The sequence below is a fragment of the Hetaerina americana genome, unplaced genomic scaffold (assembly GCF_022747635.1).
Source record: "Hetaerina americana unplaced genomic scaffold, ioHetAmer1.1.p SCAF_10, whole genome shotgun sequence".
Taxonomy (NCBI): Eukaryota; Metazoa; Arthropoda; class Insecta; order Odonata; family Calopterygidae; genus Hetaerina; species Hetaerina americana.
Genome location: NW_027286070.1, coordinates 23734392 through 23752739, shown reverse-complemented (window position 1 = coordinate 23752739; position 18348 = coordinate 23734392).

Sequence of the window (18348 nt, the reverse complement as noted above, 5' to 3'; positions counted from 1 at the left end):
AGATGCACGCCGCAACCCTTACGCCTCACCCGCGTCAACTCCGTTTGCGACGAGTGAGAGACATCATAGGTTTTTTATGAGGTATTGGTGCCTTTCCACGGATGAGAAATATCTCGATAATATTACCGTCGCCAAAATTCCTTCCATTTTCCGACTCCCCGAAGATGTGCGAGAGAAATGGACATTGTTCCAGGATGGAAGGATTCTCTGACAAAGCAGGAAATCTCCGACCAATATGAAGTCTCATGTAGATAAATAGCCGGGCATTTTTACCCAGTCGTTTTGCCCTCATTCAGCCCTAAGCACATTTTTTCGTCTTTTTTCAACATTTTCTCTCCCCTCACCCATTATTACATAGCACAAAATGTATTCAAAATTATTTAAAACCACCTCCACAACTGTGCTGCATTTCATTGATATTTATAGAAATTAAATACTTTTTTATAAAAAATATAATTCGATGTTAGTTTTTCCAGTTTTAGAGAAGAATCTACTTCTTTTTGCCATCATTCGGCAAAATCCGATGCATGTTTCTGTAGCGCGTCACTTGCTCATTTGGCACAGAACGGGTTGACTTCTCAACGGCTTCCGGTGAGACTTAAAATACTATATGTTTGTGCAGAATTTCATTTCACCGCGTTGCACTAAGTTTAAAATAAGTTAAGCATTTATCCAATGACATAGAGGTTACCAGATATGTCTGGAGGCAAATAAAAATGAATATATGAGGATATTACATTCGAATTTACACCAGCGACAAGCTTACACCTCAATTGGCACTCCTACCGTTATATTAATCCATATTTTTTTATAAATGATCGAAACACAGCTATTTTTTTACCATTCCATTGATACTGCTATCTACATACCCTTGAGTGTATGTTATAACGTCTATTGATATATATATGCACCATAATACGTATATATAATAAATATATAGATTATATATATGTATATTTACACACCATATATGCATATATATATATATATATATATATATATATATATATATATATATATATATATATATAATACCCGATGATAGAGTTCACGCAGCACTAAGCCCGACGGCGTGTGCAATTCACACATCATGCTAGGTGAACCAGTGCCTTTCCCTGTATATATATATGTGTGTGTGTGTGTGTGTGTGTATATATATATATATATATATATATATATATATATATATATATATATATATAATACCACGGCGGACATGACCAGTTGCATGTACTTTTATCATTCATTCTACATAGATAATATCCTTAGTATATTGCCATCAAAAGTCAATTTTCTCAACAAAACTAATCTTAAAAACACTTCTTCGCCAACCCGCACTTAATCCCAAATCTGTTCGCGTTGTCCTCCATGCATGGGTGAATCCGCGAACACTTACAAAATCGAATAATTTGTTTCCATTCTTAAAAGGAATAAAGTATTAAACTTTGACGGGTATGAACGTAGCCATAGACTAATTTAAACAAAGCAGTTAATTAATTATACTGATTGTAATATGTATCTTTCGAGTTTTTTCGTGATAGTTCAAGTATCCAATGCGTTGGTAAGGTTAAATTTGACTTAAAATATAAAGTAATGATTTAGCAATATCTGGAATACTTTAACAATATATCATATTAAAAAAGAATCTCATGATCAAAATATCCTTGATACCAAATTTTATCTTAGAGTGTTTAGGATTCTGCTGTAAAACGCATTCGTGAAATCATTCCATTTGTTAATTTCATAATGTTAATAGTTGAACGCTAATGGTCTGAAAATAACTCCCAAAGAATGTGGTACGATGATTTGTTGCTGCTGCATGCTGAAGAACAAAACAATTTCACAAGAAAATTAATGACTAATTACAAAGTTTACTTCCAATAAGATGTAAAAAAATACCTACAAATTAAAAAAAACAAATATTTTTATCAACGCCAGATTAATGAAGACGAATTACGAACTTATTAAGTTTTAATGTTTTTCAAAGATCTAGAATAATAAAAAAATCATCATCTCCATTGACACCAAAAAATTTCCGAATTCATTTTAATTTTATTTCTATATTCTACCTGTATTTCGTTATAATTGTTCCGTTAGTCGCAATAAGAATTTTTTATTCTTCAGTACAAAGGTGCAGAATTTTTAACGGCTGCATTATACGGATAGTAAAGCCGTGAGTATAATATTTGAAAAAAAACTCCAAATACTATTATTATAAATTGAAAATTTACATTCGTTCATTTCATGATAAACAAACCAAAACCCGGTATAATCTGAGCAACGGGACACCAACTCTCATCCGTGCGGACAGGAAAGAGTTATATTCTTCCCTGCAGAGGGCCGACGTCGTCGGCGCTCTACCGTCGTCATTGCCATCTGTGAGCTATTCATCAAACTATGAGAGCGCCGCAAGCTTGTGGAGCGGGAGTTCAAAAACCGAAACTACGAGAACATTCAATAAAAACAGGTTGCTGGATGGTAAATTAGTAACAATAGTAACACAACTATGAGATATCAAAGACAATTGATTAAATCTCATATGTAAAAGATTAATTTTGTAAACTGAAAACGTAAATCCCTTTGTTCAGGTGCTTATATCGTGTTTCCCTTTTACAAATCCAATTGGAAACCAGAAATACTCGATTAAAATCCACTTCATACTGTCAAATACAAAACACTTTAGTGAAAATCAAATTAAAGTTACTTAATTGAAATTTAATAACTGCAATGTAATGTAATATTAATATTTAAACTATCAGCTCTAATTTTTATTATGCATTATTTATTGCCCTAATTTTAATCATTCGAAAATCAGCTTTAAGCAATAGTTTTTTAGTAGTACTCGTTGAATACTTTGCCGTTTCATCTTGTATCAATTAAATAAATACTTGCGGGAGATGACGCAGGAAAAATTCAATTAGCCTGAAGGAAAATAGACTCTCTCTCAAGCACCGACTAAATAGCATCAGCTAATTAGTTCCTTAATTAAAAATAATATGCGCAATCAAATGTAGAAATTGTGCGATAGTACTTAAGGAATAATTGCATTAGGAATGCAGTAGTTACATTGCTGATCACGCTGACTTAGTCACTTTATCCACAGTTGCCTGCTTCAATGTTTCCATCAATTTCCTATAATTTGAGCAGGCTTAAATAACCATAAGTAGTTGCAAAAATGTCTCGTGAAATTTCCGCAAACGAGATTGACAGTATATTCAGAAATATAAGTCTCGAATATCTATAACTGCAAAAAATAAACTAAAATTCTGAACGAGCGAATCCACATTTACTGCCTTACTACTTAAAAAATTCAAAATATCTAGTTAATTCGCCACTTTCATATCAGAAAGCTAACAAAATACATTGGGAGGTCAAATTTATTGAAAAGTTATGGACTAAACCACTCCTCCCTAAAATCTGAATGTCACTATTCAAATTCAAATACAGGTTGAATCCTTTCGTACTTTCTTACGCATTGAACCACCTTGAGATACTACCTTGATCAAAAAGTTCCCGGAATAACCACCGTGTGGCGCTCCCATCGTTCCGATTTGAGTTCTGTTTTTTTTTGTTAAATTGGTACATCTGTTGTTGATATTCCCTTTAAATCTTAGTGTCATAACTTGACATTTGCAAAAGTTACGTAGCCAAGAGTACATCTATCTCTGTGTGTGTTGGCGATTTTTTACAATTTCAGAAATGGATTTAAATTTGCAACAACGAACTTGTATTAAATTTTGCGTAAAAAACGGATTTAGTGGCGCACGGACGTTGGAAATGTTGGAAAAGTGTTTCGCCAACGATTCTCTAAAAAAAACGGTCGTTTACCAGTGGCACGAGCGGTTCAGAAGTGGTCGTGAGTCAATCGAAGATGACGAACGCAGTGGCAGACCATCGACATCGAAAGTCGGTGAAAAAATTGATAAAGTAAAAGAAATGTTGGTCAATAACCGCAAATTAACCATCAGAGAAATAGCGGAGGACTTGAAAATTGCCTATGGATCCGCCCAAGACATTGTGGTTAATGATTTGGGTTTCCGTCGTGTAGCATGCCAAAAGACCTCAATTTCATGCAAAAAAGAGACCGTGTTGACGTCGCAAAAGACATGATTTGCGAGGCTGAATCCGATCCCACATTCATCAAAAGGATCATTACTGGAGACGAGACGTGGGTTTATGAGTACGACACGCAATCCAGACATCAGGCAAGTGAATGGCGTTCACCAAATGAGCCGAGACCAAAAAAACCACGTCGTTTTCAGTCAAAAAAGAAGGCAATGCTGACGGTTTTCATGGATTACAACGGTGTAGTGCATCATGAATTTTTGCCAGAAGGCCAGACAGTAAACAAAGAGTATTATTTGGGCGTTATGAGACGTTTGCGTGAAGCAATTCGCCGAAAGAGACCAGAAATGTGGGCAGAAAACTCGTGGATTTTGCACCATGATAACGCACCGTCGCACAGTGCTATCATTATTCGTAATTTTTTGACGAAAAATGCAACAAATACCATCCAACAGCCACCGAATTCACCTGATTTGGCTCCCTGTGACTTCTTTCTGTTCAATCGAGTTAAAAAACCATTACGGGGAACGCGTTTTAGCAGCCGAGAGAAAGTAATGGAAAAATCGCAGGAAGCACTGATGGACATACCGAAAACCGACCGTAACTTTTGCAAATGTCAAGTTATAACACTAAGATTTAAAGGGAATATCAACAACAGATGTACCAATTTAACAAAAAAAACAGAACTCAAATCGGAACGATGGGAGCGCCACACGGTGGTTATTCCGGGAACTTTTTGATCAAGGTAGTATATCGTCAATTATTCTATTGACATCAGCAATGATACTGCAATGGTAAAGTTTACTAAGACTTGCTTAAACATTCTAATCATGACAATTGCATGCATATATTGTAATGGATTAAGAGTATCTTCCCTTCATTATCGGAAAGCATCAAATTACAGCTAATGAAGATTACGAATTCTCTTTTAGAGAATTTATTAATGCTGAATTGAATGTTGCCTTTCATAAGACTTGAAATATCACTAGTACTTCTAAGCTAAAAAGTTTTCTTAGGTGGAAAAGTTTCTTCTAAGGAAATGCCAGCCATCGCTCACCTCTGGGTATACATATGTCTCCTTAAAATTCATTAAATGCTATAGCCAAAACTTGTTCGCCATAGGTACTTTCACTAACAGGAACTAGGAATGAGAAATCAAAGTTTTAATTAAAAATGAAATCAATTTACTTACGCTTATTCATACCTCTCAACTCCAGCTTGAAATCAATGACAGAAAATGATGACAAGATATAATGTTAGAAGACTAAAGTTAAATTTATAAATCAACATTTACGCTAAAGTCAACAATGGTAACACTTAAATATGTATTTTGTAAGACTCTTCAATAGTTTTTCGGAAAAAACTCACTTAGGGTTAGAATTTGGTTCCATTCGGAGTAAAGTTAACATTTAACCTTGTTTTTGTGCGAAAATTGCTTCAAGATTGAAAGAAATGTGAAGTGATCTCTCCTACAAAGTAGTGACAGATAATGTCGCATCATCTATCATACCATTTCCTTCAATCGATTTTTTATTTCAAGTACTATTTTGAGAGGTATTAATCTCTACTTAAGGACAGCCTGGTGCCATTAATTCGATATCGTCGCTGTAAGTAGTCTAAAGTTTAAAGGAAGAACAAGTATCTCGATCCCTGCTTGAGGTGCTTTGTGGAGGGCACTTTGAGTGAGTACGCCGTCCGTCGGATGGGACGTTAAGCCGCGGACCCCTTGGCGCCTTTCGTAAAGAGTAGGCTAATGCCGACGCCGGGTTTCTCTCCACCCTTCATCCTTTCCTATCCATCCCCTATGGCGCAAATGACCTCAGCTGTCGGTCGCCTCCCCTCAAAACTACTACTAGGAAGAACAAGCTGTAAAGAATTTTTGGACGTTCTGTTTATTATAATCCCAATGCTTTACGGCCATTGAAAAAATCTATGAAAATGTGAAGCAATCTATTACCTTCTTCAGTCATCACCTAATCTACTTTACCTGGGAGCATCAAAAATCCCTTTCCCGGACACTTCTTCTCTAGAATCAATCAACATCCAGTTACCCCTACCACCCCTTCCAGTTTTGGTTGCACCTTCGAATTTTATTATACTCGTCACTTACTCTCCAAAGAAAGATTTATAAATGAGCTTTCCGTGTTTTTCATCACTATATTCATGCAGTTCATCTATTTTTCACAAAAAAACCTATTTGGCTTCAGTACGTATAGCAGTATTCAAAAACATTCCGTTAATGCATGATTTGATCGACTGAGTGGGGTCAAGGAAAGAAAAATTTCCTGTTGAAATAAAATTGTTCATGTCTTTCATAAAAACAAGTAAAGTAATACGAATTAGATTCCATTTTTTTTAACAATTCCTCGTCATAATTTGGAAAATTTAAAATCAAACACTGTGACTACACATTTTTGACGAAGTTGCTCGTACGTTCAATGAACGAGCTGTTTCGAACATGAGTCTCAATCTCAGAAAAGAACAAAAAGTCCTAAAATTTCAAAATTGAACAATATATTTCTCAATAGTCAACTCATCAAATAATGCAATAATTTAAACTTAAGACTTAAGTATTTTTCAATTTAATTGCATTCATATAAACATATTTAAGCTAATTTATCGATCAAAATGCAACAAAAAGTGAGTTAAAAATCTTAATTTAGCGTTCATTATATATTTCTCATAGGCCTCGAAAATTTTTCATATAAAATTTAATTGACACTGATAAAGAATACCATGGTAACAATGATAAAAAATAATTTCATCTTGAAATTATTTCACACAATTAGCTCCTTTCATTGAATATAAATAAACAATTGTTTCAAGTTTTTTGCTTTCACACTTTTTACCATGGTATTATTTTGTTTTTTTTCCTGCCGAGCAATCATTATCTAGTGCATGCTTTCCGATCCCAGGATTCGCTAATAAACAAGAAGTTCTCAAGGGTATTACTACATATGATGCCATAATGGAGTAGGTATTTGAGTACTGCCAACTTATTAATTAATATACAATATCCATGCACCATATCCAAAATTTTCAAATGAACTTTCGTGTTCAGAACTATTTAGGATTATTCAAACTTTCCGAAGGACATATTGCTTCAACATATTTTTTTTTCAGCGCGGGGGTTTCATCCGTCGAGTACGTGGAAAAATTACAGTCAGTATGATTAATAACGTATATATTGGAGGCGGCTGAGGCAATTAAACAGCAGATTGCTTCATTAACGTTCAAAAATTACACAAATGGAAGGATGGATAACGCATTAGCATCGTTATATGCAATACTGTGATTGCTAATTAACATGATTACCCATTATCATCATTAGAGTAAAAGCGTCTATAAAACAGTGGCGTCAATGGAATTCACGATATAAAACGGTTCGCGAAATTGATCAATGGTCAAATTATTTTTGACGCAGTTTCCATTTCTTCTCTCTAGCATTCAACTGAAAATGTTCCCGGCAGAGTTAAGTGAACTGATATAATTATATTTTACTGAACTTATCAGTCTTAGGGTTTTAGACCTTTATTTGAGGCACTAATGGAAAAGGTTTATTAACAATCCTCCCAATTTACAGAACACTCTCTGTAACTGTGTAAAACATTTATTGTTGGCCCGAAATAATTGGTATTTTAAAATCTTCTCCCTCAAACCTGACTAAACATTGCTTAAAGTTACTCGTAAACCCCAAATGGTTAAAGAATCTCAACGTCAGGGGCACGGACCCGTAGAGTGTGCATTTAAAAAGAATTGTGCATGCATAACGCTTAAAAGTGCGGTAAGGTACATGGGTCGCATGTAATTTCATGATGCCTGCAACGCTCGGAATAATTACGTTTTTTTTCCTTTGGCGGTAAGTTTACAAGATCTTCAGCCGGAGGCAGAAGGCCATGTTTGAAAATTGTACCCTCAACAATGATTCCACAAATATTTAACAAAATATGGTACTCCTCCAAAACTTGTCTCAGTAGAAAAATTAATTTACTTTAGCTTTAAGGCCTCTCAAGTATTCTATGGCAAAATGTATAGCATTGGGTACACCAAATGAATACAAAATTCTTTGCCATCCTCTTGAACTGGAAGTAGACTACTCAACATTAATATGGAAATTAGTCATCGTCTCACAGTAATAAAAAAACCCTGGATAGTTAAACAGACCTTGATCATATCAGACAAAAATATACAACTTGAAGCGTCCGTTTACTCTGTGATATTGCAGACAAAATATCTGCAAATAAACTAATTTCACTAATATTCGTCAAAACACCGAGGTTTTAACGATACTATCATATTACTACTACCCAATCCTGCATCTCAATGAACTTGAATTATATTATGATTGAGACATAAAATAACTGGATTGTTTTAACAATGCAATCCGGATTGCGTCGCTAAACTGTCACATCTAAAAAAGGAGTTCTACTGTGGCAATTAGCCACCCTATACATAGACACTTTAGCCAATCATGTCGTGCGCTGGTCACGTCCAACTGCCGATACTTCTCATTCTGTCAGTCAGACCACTCCCACTTCAACTAATGCTCACCGTTACCGTTCTCTTCCTGTTCAAGCGGTAAACGTCACTTGAATATTCTCCAGACATATCAATGACGCTCCGCTAAACCTTTTCAATAGATTTTTGAAATCATAAACGTGAAAGGAATACTACTATGAATGGTTGACTTTGGTTCGAAACTTTGGTTGTGTTATGAATTTTGCAAATTATGGTACGTAGATAGATAACTCGGGGTAATGGTTTAAGCAACTGAGTGCGTCCACCGGGTTGCGGATGGTGTGACGACCTTTAGATATAAAGGTCAACTGCAAAATAAGCGAGTGCACTGTACGAATAAGGAGTCGTGGACAATTAAAAGTGATACTAGCGGTTTCCTTCTTCTCATTTAATCCTTCTTTGGCATAGTTATTCCTTATTTGATTTCCTTGGAAATGACTTCAGTTATGACACTTCCCAAACACCTAAAGCTCTCGATCTGTTTGATAACTTAACCTTCCAATGTTATACTGATGCTTTCACCTTTGACTCTTTTAATCATACTTTAAGTATTTTTCTTTCGTATTAACATTCTATATTCGTTACATTCGTCGTTATGACCTGGTAGCATCTCTCTGACTTTCCGTTAACTATCTGCAACTACTGCCATATCATCAGCAAACCTGATCCAAGGTCTATCCCTAACGTTGTAGGGCTGAGTGAATAAAAAAATGTATTGCCATAATTGATACATTCACTCAAAAGTCTTCAAAGTAACACCCTTACACGGCCACAAACCTCTACCTGCGGGTTTTCGACGCCCCGTACGCCTTCTGGAAGGCAGCGCCCGAAACGCTGCTGTGCTCCATCGTCACGGTCTGTTTTAACGCTTCCACCGAGCAGTGATGAAGTACTTTTGTCACGTATTTGAGGCAGGGGAAGAGGGAGAAGTCTGGTGGGGCATTGTCTAAAAAATTTGGGTCCTCTCTTACATGGTCGAGAGGCTCTTGGTAGATCCGCAAATGGGTGTCCTTTTGTTCGTCCGAGAGCACTCGCTGCACCAACTTTGCACACACCTTTCTCATGCCCATGTTTTCGGTCACAAGCCGATGCGCATCACTTTTACTGATGCCAATTTCATCAGAAACCATGCAAATACTTAATCTGCAATCTCAGATCTACAAAGATTTCACTCCTGCAAGATTTTCGTCACTTTTTGAGGGCGAAGTCCTGAACGTTCAGCGTGTTCAACATTTTCTCTACCCTCCTATAATCCTAAAACAAAACTTGGTATACATTCATGCAAGAACACTTACACCCCACACACATTCAAACACTCAAACCACATCTTACATACACATGCACCTTAAAGTATACCTAAAAGCTTTGCAGTGTTTAACTTTGCTCCGACTTGTAGATTCAATGTATTCAATATTTCTAAAGTGACTTCGATTTCTTACTATTATGATTTCTGATTGTTCGGGGAAAGAGTGAGTATTTGTATCTATCTGTACTGGAATCTGTTTCCCTTATTTTATCTTTTTGGTCTGATTTACCTAAGTAGTGTGCGGCCTTTAGTATTACCGTTAAACTCGTTTGTTCTAAAACTTTCTAAAAGTCTAAGTCTTCTTTTCCGCAATCAATCCCATGCTTTTTAAGAATCAATAGTTATTTTTCCCGTTACACTCTATCAAATAGGATCAGAACAACGTTGTTTGACCATTGTTAATTAACTCCCTGCCACACACCCTAGCGGTGGCTAACAGGGCACTAAAAAAATTACAAAAAAATAGAAAAATGAACAAGACTCCAGTGAATACCGACCAATTTCCTTAACTTGTAAAATCCAAGAACATATAATTGTTAGCAACTGCAGAGCATTCATCGACACTTTAGCCGCATATCAATCAAACAACATAGATTCAGAAAGGAGATATCACATGAAATGTGGTTGAGTCTTTTTATACGCAATACGCTACAGCTAGAGGAAAGGAGCAAAAGGTTGTTGCGATTGTCTTGGATTTTGAAAATGTCTTGGATGTATTCCCACACGACAAATTGTTACACAGGGAATAAATTATTATGAAACAAACTGAATTTAGGACTTCTTTACTAACTGCAAGCAAAAAGTATTAATAAATGGCTTAAGTCTCATTTGGGAGAAATAACATTTGATATTCCTCGGGATAGTGTCACAGACAATTTAAAATTTCTTATTTACATTATTAATATCACCTCAATAATAAAAACCAAAATAAGATGATTACTGAAAAATTGATAATATAGAGAGAAAAGGCGACAGAAAGAGATCATTGATTAATGAACAATTATCAGAACAGATTTCAAAATTGATGTGGAAAAAGGGGTATGAAATTGAATAAAAAAATACCCAGATACAAACTGTTTAAAACAAATTTAAAAAACACGGTCAGACTTTGCCAATTTGCACACTCGAAGTTGTTTGGATAAACATTCCAGACCACGTGAAATACTAGGGCGTCATCACATCGAATCTTACTTGGAAAAAAACAATACGTATTTTTTTGTGGAGAAGCCCTAAATAATCTGGTATTCGTCAAATATATTGTCGAAAAATGTAGCGATAAAAAATTGAAGAAGGCGTGCTATTTTCTCTTTCGTAAGACCTCACAGAGAGTGTACGGCGAGGATATCCATTTCAAAAAACATAGATTAGGAGAATCGGACAAGTGATAAGGAAGAGCCGCAAATTTAGTGAGAACATTTAAAAGGAAAGAAATAAAAGATCTGGGATGGTATTCATTAGCTATGCAAAGACTCAAGATCTAGATTTAAAACCGCTGCGGGGACACCAATTGTGGTCTTGAGCATCCGACGCTAAAGATATAAATTAACCCAAAAAGTAAATACAGACAATTGCCACGAATTAAGAGAGATAGAATTCAGAAAGATTAGATTTCAGAATTACTTTTTCCCGCGCACTAATCGCGGAAGTAACCCAAAGGGGGAAACACTAAGACTGAAATGGATAGACACTGGCGAAAATAGTTAGGAACACTAAAGTTAATGCACATAACCACTCAACTTTCATCATGATTGGCGTCTTAACACCCACTGCCACGCTCCCTTTGGCCGATTGGTGGGGTGTTTTGCAAACAAAGTTGTACAGATAATGCATCGGTGAATTGTCCCTCCTAAATGAGTAGAATGCCACCTGGTATTTAAAGATTTGATAGAATTTCAATGCAACAACTTCAGAGTGTAAAAATCATTAACCTTGACCGGGATTCGAATCCTGATCCCTCGATGTCCGGCCAAGGCTGAACAGGTAAAATTAAAAATCGGTATGTTCGGTCAATCAGGACATGTGAAAAGCTACAGAATGTAAAGGTAGAGATGCGTAGAATTGGGTTGGTCATCCTAGGCGTCATCGTGACTGGAAGCTAGCCCATACAGCTCCCATTTATAAAGGCGAAGATAGGGTTAAACCAACCAATTACCGACCCATTAGTTTAACATCGATCTATTGTAAAATGTTATAACACATTATTGTCATTAACATTATGAAATTTCTTGACAGTAGGAAAATACTAAGCCACGACCAGCATGGATTTAGGAAGAGCAAATCTTGCGAAACACAATTAGGTATTTTCATACACGATATATTTAGATCGGGAGAACACAACACACCAGTCGATGCAGTATTCCTACATTTCAAAAAAGCCTTCCATAAAGTCCCACACAATAAACTGTTGCATAAACTTAAATATTAGGGTACCAATGAGAAAATAATAAATTGGATTAAAGACGTCATGTCAAATTGAGAGCAAATAGTAGTCATCTATGGATTGTGCCCAACGGATAGACGAGGTTTGTGCGAAAGCTATCCGACCTGCGTTCGTATCTCCGCATTGGTGCTGTTCTTCGTCATCCGGGCCGTGGCATCCTTCGAAGTAGTCCCCATTTGATTGAACCACACGCTCCCAGCGGTGCTTCCACATCTTAAAGCAGTCCTCGAACGCAGATTTTGGAATGGCCTTCAGCTCGCGCGTAGTATTACTTCTCTGAATCGTCTCGATGTCTTCAAACCACTTTTCTTGCAGTGCCATTTTCAATTTTGGTAACATCCAAAAGTCGCAGGGAACTATGACAGGACTATACGGAGGCTGGCAAAGCTGTACAATCTTGCATTTTGTCAAAAATTGCTGCACAAGGTTCGATGAATGCGCTGGCGCGTTATCGTGGTGAAGGAGCCAGTCACCGCTCGACAAGAGACGCGGTCGTTTTTTTTTCACGGCATCACACAATCTTTTTTGAACTTAAACGTAATATTCTTTGTTGATCGTCTGAACTCTTGGAGCATATTCGTAGAGCATAGTACCCTCACAATAAAAAAATAATAAAAAACTCTGGTCGGATATTTTTCGAACCCACCTCGTAGATGTGACAACGGGCGTCCCTCAAGGAAGTGTAATAGTGCCACTTCTATTCTTAACATATATTAATAACTTAAGCTCACACGTTAATAGCAATCTCAGGTTTTTTGCCGACGACACGGTACCACCAGGGAAATGAGAACCCAACTAGATCGCGAGCTACGTACTAGGGCTCTCTCTTGAGGCTTAGACACAATATCAGATTGGAGCAAGAAATGAGGATTAATGCTTAATATAGATGAATGCGCAGTTTTGAAATTTTGAAACAAATAAAGTGGCGAGCAGGACATATACTATGAAATAGAGGGTTTACTGCTATCTACGGCCGATCTAGTTAAATAAATGGCGGTAGTTCTAACGCCAAGGCTTTCATGAGGAGCACATATCAGGACAACATTCGGATGCACTTAAAAGAAACTCGACTTCATTAAAAGGGTGGTGGGGAAATGTAATGAAAACAAGAGGTGCTTTTTTGCTCTAGTTTGACCTCGTTTGGAATATGCCGCAAGTATTTGGAATCCTTGGGAGAAAATTTGGCAAAAAGAATTAGATCAAGTCCAGAGAAAATCCGCCAGATTCGTTAAAAGTTGTTATAATAAGAATTCAAGTGTGACAAGTCTCTTAGGGGATTTAGGCTGGGAGTCACTTCAGATACGAAGAGAATAAGTGAGACTTAGACTTTTAGAAAGATTCACCATAAACGCGTTTAACAATGACACTAAAGGATTTATTATGACCCCACACTTTTTAGGTAGATCAGACCACAAAGATATGATAAGGTGGATAGATTCCAGTTCGGATAGATACAAATACTCATTCTTTCCCCGAGCAATCAGGAATCATATTAGTAAGAAACCAAAGTCACTTTAGAAATATTTAAACAAATTAATTTACAAGTCGGAACAAAATTAAACATTTAAAGACACCAGTTCCATTTGTATTTGTATATGTTGTTCCATTTGTAGGTGCATGTGTATGTTAGCTGGTAGTAGGTTAGTTGGCCTGTGTAGTACACTTACAAGAATAAGAGGAATGTTAATGCACATATCCTGAGACCTCAGGAATCACATAGGAAGGCACAGGATTAACTACGAGGAGCAGGTAATAGATAATGTTGGTGCATGGATCAACGATAAGAGAATGAATGGATTAGAAGGGAAGAGCATAGTTTTTGTGGCTACCACAAAGCAAATCTCTGGTTGGCCATCCGTGATAACGATAATTACCCATTACCTGAAATTATTAAAAAATTTTCGAAAGAGCACATCGCCACACTTGGTCATTAAGTACAGTATCAGAATGTTTTTGTCACAGGCAATGCCAAGGTAAGAAGTGATTATACATTTTGTAACGTGTATATTCCATAATTCCATAGTCACAATGAGATACGCCTCTCGCGTCTTGGAAACAAAAAACGGTCTCAGTAAATAGAACGGAAAAAGTTAGAATGAGAATATTTCGCTGATAATCCTTCCATGTTCCCATTAGTTTAAGTAACAAAGTGCACGAAAATTACCTTAATAAATACACACAATTACAGGATGATACTAGTGAGGCTCAGTTCAGCCATTAGATGGTATGATAATTGATATAGCTTACAGTATGAAGAACATTTTATTTGCCTTTTTCTTCAACGCGGTATTAGGAATCCCATTTTTATCCCAAAAATGGGATTAACAGCAACTTCAAAAAAAAATTAAACAGACACAAACTTTTTTTAAAGTTTTGATTTTAACATTGCCAACACTACACAATTTTTTTGTCTATTTTTCCTCCAAATTACGAATCTACAATATTTTGCGAGGTAAATATACATTGGTAAGTAATTACTTACCCGCTCTCAGTAATTACTTATCAATTACTTTATTTAAAAAGTATCGAAAGTCAAATTTGATTGCCCTGTATTGGAGTAATTGGCTGGATAGGGTCAAGAATAAGTAAGTCATTTTCACTAACCTCACGTACCATTTTTTCAAACACCCAATTAATTATTCAGTTTTCTGTAAAATCAAACACCACGTTTTAAACTATGGAGATCATATTTTCAATAAGAGCGAATTGATATCGCCGCTGAATTTGCATTCGGAAATCATACAAGTGTAAATTAACCTGATGTAGAATACTCTGTTACGTTTGATTACAATATTTAATGTAAAAATAAATCTTTGTAGACTCATATGAAGTTGGTTGATGAGCCAGATTTAAAAAGTCATAAATGTTGATAATGATAGAAAAAATTGGTGGCGATTTTCCTAAGCTTTGGCCAATTGAATATAGACACACACACATATGTGTGTATATATATATATATATATATATATATATATATATATATATATATATATATGATACGTAAGGTAAGATTACTTCTATTTCTTCTGATGAAGACGGAGTTGAATTCCGTCGAAATGATCAAGAAATAACTTGTGAGTGATCATTTTATGTGTTCGTATATTTTTTGCTGCTGTCAAAGCTTGTTATTCAACACTTCTGTGTTACTTCGAAGAAATCATCTATATGTATGTATATATATATTATGAATTTTATTCATCACTGATGAAAATTTAGCTGGTAGTAGTAGGTGAATCAATGGTGAAAAGTTACAGGTACACCTGTAAAATGAGGTATATTCAATTCCGTCCGCGAAAAGCTTCGTAAAAGTTCATCTAGTTCGTCAATGTTAGTCAAAAGTTTCAAATATTATTATCGCTTTGGTAGTTTAAAATGAAGGGCTCAGCAGCATCACGTAGATCATGCGGTTTTACTAATGGGAACGAGTAAGATATTTTCGCCTTCGTGAGAGCAAAATTCGTGTTTACTGATTTTTTGCACACATATTTCACCACACACTATTGCAGGTATAAAATTGTTTTCGTGTTTTACATTTTTTAACCTAACCAAGTTCTTCCTAGCAATGATCTATAGTGGTTTTAGTCCTGAAACCCTAGTGCATAATCACAAAAATAGCAACCAAGTATTTTATAACTGTCCAGACACAAGGCAACGACGAGACAGAGTGATGCGGAACTGCATGCGAATCTCTTGTGACTGCGGAAAATTTTACGGTAGATATTAATGAAAAATTCCTATGGAGTTTTGAAGCTCGGTCTAGATTTTACTTTTTAAATAACTAGATGGCGTAACATTCTACCAATATTCTCAATACCGATAATCACCTCAGAAACCTTGATCTATAAAGGTCAGTGCTACTGCTGTACCGGTGCAGCAAATGACACCATCACAACTTTGTATTAGCACAAATACTGAACTCAATTTTTGATATGTAATCATGAAATAGTGTATATTTAATCACATAAATTTGAAACATTTCAATAGTATAGACTCAAATACCTATGAAATAATTTTAAAACCTGCTAGACGCGTTAAATGACCATTGAAACTCGTCATTACTTTATTTTTTACATTATAAAAAATTGCATCATACCCTATAATCTCCCAATAAGGCGAATATCTTAACCATACTCCCTAATACCCTATCTTTGTCTGTCAAAAGTAAAGCCTCGCTTATAAATTAATGCAAAAACATCCCGATCATTTTCCTACCCCGTCCATGGTTGCTTAACGCCCCCTCTCTATCACAGTCTTAAGAATTCAACTGGCAATCATGCTCCAGATACATCTTTCCTTTCACCTTTGGATTTCTCCCAACAACCATCTCTCTTCCCCACCATCCCTAGTAATTCTCTTTCTGAGTACCTTTTCTTCCACTTTATCTTGTATATTCATCTCCATATTTAACAAACCATGTATATTGCCTTACTTTAACGACCATGTTTCCGAGCCGTATAATATCTCGCTCCATTTCATAGTTGTCACTGATCTCTTCTTAATATCCTCACTCAACATTCCTGCCATCAATTACCTCCTTCCTGTGGAATCATCCTCACCTAATAAAACCCTTCTAATAATAGCCCTACTAATTTGTTCATTTTAGTCCAAGATGCCTCAAAATAGGCACATCGTTTAACCTAGTCTAGTTTTTGTTTTCATATTTACCGTTTAACTTAGCTTTCATTTCTCTCAAAACCCAAATGACCTTTACTTTTTTACATCCCCCAAGTTATTATTTGCCCTCAATGTATAGGTGGATAGATGAAGTCACCTACCAATAAATCTATTCCTGAATTTTGCAATATGTCAATTAATTAACCCCAAAGTCACTCCTTAAAACGCTTTCTCAAAATCTACGAAACAGACAAATCCATATTGATTGTATTTTATGTTACTCTGGTTTGGTGACTCCATTACTGCTATGAAATCTCGCATGCCTCTCCCTTTTCTGAACGGTAACTGATTATCTTCTCAGTAATCATTTGCCCATCTCTCCATTCTCTGATTGATGATCCTGAGAACTATTTTGGCTGAGTGTGACATCAAACATAGTTCTATAGTTCTCACATATGTTTGCCATCTCCTTTTTTTGTAAATCAAAAACCAATCATCGGACAGAATTTTTGGGTTATTTTCCTCCCTCATAAATGCGGCGAATTGACTCATAAATAATCCATCCACATTTTTCGAAACCATTAAGTAGTTTGGCAGGCATGGTTTCTAACTGAAAAATATTATTTGATTTAGATTACTTTAATCGTTCTGTCTCTCTAGAAATCTAATATGCAAATTCTTTACGCTCACTTAAAAGTATATAAAAATTTCTCGCACCATGACCTACTAATTGGTTTGCGAGTTCGGTAATACTCCGATTAACACTTATTCTCCGTAGTGTCCAAATAAAGAAAAAACATAAATCGCCTACTATCAGGTTGTCCAAAGGGTTCCTCCCACGCAAGTACAATGCGCTTAATCAAACAAAGTACAAGTTAATGCTAATATTGAGATATTTGTCATTTTTAAATTGAGTGAATTAATACATTATCAGAATTATATCGTGCTGTTACATAAAAATTGTACGCCAAGGAGTATGTTCACAAAATCAGATAATATAAATACCATATTGACACGCTTTTATCAGTTTCTATGGTATTCAAGAAGTTTTCTCGGGTTTCCCACCGGGTCAGGTTGCAGTACACCGACGTTTCGAAAGCCGACTCTGCCATCGTCTTCATGGAGAACTTCTTGAATACCATACGCCGGGAAGACCTGATATCCTTCCGTTTTATGGTAGTTACCGGGGATTAATTTCGATGTTTGCCAACTGATTCTCTAACCATTAACTGTAAAAATTTATTGAACCGAAAATCAAAATTTCCCCACATCTGGAGCAGTGAGGACATTTTAAGTGGGTGTATCACTCCCCAAAAATTGAACCAAACAAAAGCAATTAATCAGAAGGTTGGTTTGATGGGTGAAGTAGGAGCTAGTCTAAAAAGGTAAACGGTGTGTAAATTTT